General features: G+C 35.3%; 1 long non-coding RNA gene across 1 annotated transcript; it reads left to right on the forward strand.

The window, feature by feature from the left end:
* Positions 1-3,192: 3,192 nt before the first annotated feature.
* Positions 3,193-4,890, forward strand: LOC142552501 (uncharacterized). The gene is made up of 3 exons (XR_012821811.1): positions 3,193-3,370; positions 3,757-4,169; positions 4,277-4,890. It is a non-coding gene; the product is annotated as an uncharacterized LOC142552501 (long non-coding RNA).
* The last annotated feature ends 253 nt before the right edge of the window (positions 4,891-5,143 follow it).

Consider the following 5,143-nt stretch of genomic DNA (forward strand, 5'->3'; position numbering starts at 1 on the left):
AGAAAGCTAGTGGAAGATTCTTTAGAGAGATGTCTGGTGAGTTTGACATCTTATGTGGATAATGATGATTGGGAACTTAGAGAGCAATTACTAGCTCTTGATAGTTTTCAAAAGAAAAGTGGGTTGGTTCTCAAAAAGATGAGTTGTTGGAAGATGCAATTAAAGAGGTATCGTATATTTCTCATGAATTAAAGGAATTACCTAAACACTTGTGTTATGAATTTTTAGACTAAAATTGACTTATCTTGTAATTATATCTTCATCTCTAACTTTGGATGGAAAAAATAAATTGTTGAGAGTTTTGATGAAATTTAAACTGCCTTAGGATGTTCGATAGCTGATATTAAGGGAATTAGTCACACTATATGCATGCATAATATTTTGATGGAGGAGTCATATACTCTGTGTGTTGATCATCAAAGGAGGTTGAACCCGGCTATGAAAGAAGTAGTAAAGGCTGAAGTATTGAAATTGCTAAATGATGGTGTAATATTCACATGTTTATATGATACATTCGCATTTAAGAGGATGGCCTTTGGGCTGTGCAATGAAACTGCTGCTTTCTAGAGGTGTATGATGGCCATCTTTGCAGACATGGTAGAAGAGATTGTAGAAGTATTCATAGATGACTTCTCAGTATTTGGTTCCTCATTTGATCACTATTTGCATAATTTATCCTTTGTTTTGCAGAGATTCCAAGAAAAGAATCTGGTTCTTAACTGGGAAAAAAAGGTCACTTATGGTCCATGAGGTCATTGTTCTTGAGCATAAGTATCTTCAAGGGGATTAGAGATGGACAGAGCAAAGGTGATTGCAATCAAGAAACTTTCACCACCAAAGAATGTCAAAGGAATAAGAAGCTTTTTAGGAGATGTCGGATTCTATAATAGATTTATTAAAAAATATTTTACAATCACTAAACCTTTGTGAAACTTACTAGAAAAAGACCACATTTATTTTTTATGATGATTGATAGCAGGCTTTTGACAAGACCAGGAAGCATTAGTGACTGCACGTATCACTATAGTACCTAACTCGAAGGAGTCATTCCAACAGATGTGTGATGCTAGTGACTATGCGGTTGGTTTTGTACTAGGACAAAGAAGAAACAAGAAGTTCAGAGTAATTTACTATACAAGTCGCACTACGGATGCAACACAAAATAATTACACCACTAATGAAAAGAAAATGCTTATAGTGGTGTTTGCGTTTGAAAAATTCAGATCATATCTAATTGCCCTAAAGTAACTTTTATACTGAACATACAACAATTTATTACTTGATGTCCAAGAAATATGCAAAGCCAAGGTTGATGAGGTGGATATTGATGCTTCAAGAATTTTACTTTAAGGTCAAAGACGAGAAAAGAAGTGAAAATCAAGTGGTTGATCATCTATCAAAGTTAGAGTTAGAAGACAAGAGAGAAGAAGAATGCATCAGGGAGACATTTCCTAACGAACTACTCTCCGAGGTAAATTCTAAACTTTCATGGTTTGCAGACATTGCTAACGTTTTTTCTTGTGGCCAAATCTGAACCATCATAAAAAAAAATTTCCATGACTGTAAATTCTACCTCTAGGATGATCCATATGTCTTTCAAGTGATGCATTGATTAAGTCGTCAAATCTAAGGCTTGGAAGAAGGAAATGAAATACGAACAACCGCGCTGAAGATGTGTGACAAAAGAGGAAACACAAGAAATTTCGGAGCAATGACATTCTACACCATATCGTGGGCATTTTGGAAGATCACAGACAATATCTAAGCTATTACACTGGTTTTTATTGGCCTAATTTGTTTACAGATTGTTATACCTTGGTAAAATCTTGTAATAGATGCCAATGGGTATATAATATTTCTAGGCAACACAAATTACCACTAACAAATATTTTGGATGTGAAGCTTTTTGACGTTTGAAGAATAGATTTTATGAGAACTTTCCAGCCTTCTTTTTGTCAATCTTATATACTAATTGTTGTTGATTATGTCTCGAAATAGTGGAAGCTATTCCCACAAATACTAATTATGTTTTTGTTGTAGTTAAATTTGTGTATAAGATATCTTCATTAGATTTGGGATGCGAAGAGCAATATTAATCGATGATGATACGTATTTTTTCAATAAGATTTTTAACTCACCCTTGGCTAAATATAATGTGAAGCATAAGGTGGTGCTTTCCTTTCATCCAAGATCAAAAGGTCAAGCATAAATATCTAACAATGAAGTCAAGAAAATTTTAGAGAAAACGGTCAAGGCTAATATGAAGGATTGAGAAATTAAGTTAGATAATGCACTTTGGGCATATAGGACTGCATTGAAGACACCTATTAGGATGTCCCACTACAAGTTGGTTTTTGGAAAAGAATGTCACTTACTTGTAGAACTGGAGCATAAAGCATTTTGGGCTGTCAATAATCTCAACTTTGATATGAAAAGTTTCATGGGAACAAAGGCTACTACAACTGAGCGGTATGGAAGAATTTTGGAACAGGGCTTACGTAAATTCCAAGATCTAAAGAAATAAAAGAATAAGTTGCATGACAAGCAAATTTTGCAAATAGAGTTCGAGCCTGAATGACATACATTATTATTTAGTTCTAGAATGCACTGTTTCCTGGTAAGTTGAAGTCTAGGTGGTCAGGACCGTTCACCATAGAGATGGCACCACCTCTATGGTGCAATTGAACTAAAGTGCAATGATGGGCGAACTTTCAAGATCAATGGTCAACAAGTCAAGCATTACCATGGGAGCGAATGGATGAGCGTAGACAACGTTCCATTATGAGAAGCGAACTGAATCTACTGACAGTCAGGCTGATGACTATAAACTAAGCGCTTTTGGAGGTAACCCAAATTCATATCCTTTAATTTTATAGAGTTTATTAATTTTTCTTAATTTAAATTTTTTATTATTATTAAGCATGTTGTGATAGATTCAGAAAAATCGAGTTTTTGTGATGCAAGTGTGATGGGAATTTTAAAAATAAATAATAAAGTTTGCAGTGAATACATCGCTTCAGCACCAACAATATGGCGCCTCGGCACCATATCTTAACGCACACATGCTACGACAACAACACCACATCCACAGCGCCTAAGCACCAACTAGCCATTTTTCAAAATTAAAATAGAGAACAACAAACGCCTAAGCATCCGTAACTTGGCGACTGAGTGCCCATTTCCTATAATCTCTAGGTGCAGAATCATAAACACGAACGCCCAAACTCTTTCCCTCTCGCGCACGGCCGACCACATCTCCACCACTTTAGTGCATTTCTTCAAAAAAAATATAATCACACTGTCACCACACCATCCTACATCATTTACTGTAGCATCTTCACGCCAATTCACACAGCATCACAGAATCAAGGTTAGTGTTCATCCCAAATTTGGGAAATTTTCTTCAAACACAGTACCGACAACTTAAATTCGATTTTTCCCTTCTAACTCAGATATTCATTGGTTTTGGCCCTCTCATACAGCATTGTAACAAGATTTTGCACTATAGTTCATCGATTTGGTGCTTAGGAAAAAATTCGAATTTTACCATGCATTTAAGGTGTTTGACAAATTGCTAGAAGTAACAAGTGTTGGTTGTGCTTGGGAATTATTATTGGTAGAAATTTTTAGGGGTTGATTTGTTGATATTGGTTGATAATTGAATCACTGAGGTTGGAGTATAGTGGAAGGTTGAAGAATGAAAACCTTGTTATTGGTGGTATTGATATTGATCTATTGTTTGAATTAAATTTGTAGAATTATGCCTCCTAACAAGAATTCAAGGGAAGACACATCATCTTCGTCTACCCCCTTAGACTGGCATAGTTTCTGGGATGCCATTACCACCAGCAATTACACGGTGCCTATGAAAAACGTTTTCATAGGGAAAGAGGTTTTGACATGTATCACCCCACGTCCCATGATATCAAAGATGCTACAGAGAGGGGGTTGGGAGGATTTCATAAGGCTAACTTGAAGGTAAAACACGAGAACTTTCTGGTAAGGGTCCATGGACGTACGGTAGCATTTGATAGCAAAAGGATTAATGTGGTCTACAGTATGGTGGATATGAAGCACAACATTTCTTGGGGATCCCGTTGTTATGGTGAGATTCTAAAAACATTGTGTGATGCAGAGGCTGTTTGGAAAGTTAATGTTGGCAGGGATTGGTAAATTTCAAGGCCAATTATCTCGAATTTGAAGCGATGTCAAATTACACTTTTCTTGAATATTTGTTAAACCAAGTGTTAACCTGAGAAGTCATGTTCATCTGTAGGTCTAAATGTTTATCTTGATGAAATGTGGTTTGAAGATCGAGTGGAGGAAATCTTGAGTTTATAAAGTGAACTAGTCAGGTAAAGTTATCTTAACATGTGAGCCGGTAAATGAGATTGGAGTCTTACACACATACGTGAACCCTGGAGTTGTTGTGACATACAGTTGACTGAATGTTTATCGCTAAGGCTAAGTGCACTTAAACAATTCCACGACTGAGTTTCATTTGTTTTCTTTTCTTTGTTTCTAGTTGGTCATAGTACTGTTTTACATTTTCTTTGTTTTGTTTTGCTCAGTACTAGTAAAAGTTCAAGTTTGAGGGATTTGATAAGTGCAAGTTTTGCACTTAATCTGTGATAGGATTCCAATTAAATTATGTTAATTTATGGGATGGTTCTGTTTAGGTTTGTGTTTGCAGGATATGATTTGATGTGATAAATATGTTATTGGTAGAAACAAAATATTTAAAATGACAAAACGATAAGAGTTGTAAGCATCTAAAGAGTTTGAGCTTGACGAACCGTGTCTTAAAATACTAATACTTTAATATTTGCGGAAAGAATTGAAATTTTCTTATTAAACAATATAACTCGCAAAATAAATAACGGTCACTACTCGTACTAAAATAAAATTTATTATTAAAACTCCATTATTTAAATACCAAAACTATAAAATCCTTAATTTAAAAACATCCACCATAATTTGAAAAAGTTTAATAATAAAAATCTCACTTACTCGTCACCAAAACCAGTGCATGATAAAATCTCGTAAGCTACAAGGTCCTCGGGTTTGCACTACCACTGGCAAGAGCCTACTCACTGGTCACCGCCTCCCATCTCTTCAACTACATTGTCAACATCGATCAAAT

The sequence above is a fragment of the Primulina tabacum genome, chromosome 8 (genome assembly GCF_025594145.1).
Source record: "Primulina tabacum isolate GXHZ01 chromosome 8, ASM2559414v2, whole genome shotgun sequence".
Lineage (NCBI taxonomy): Eukaryota > Viridiplantae > Streptophyta > Magnoliopsida > Lamiales > Gesneriaceae > Primulina > Primulina tabacum.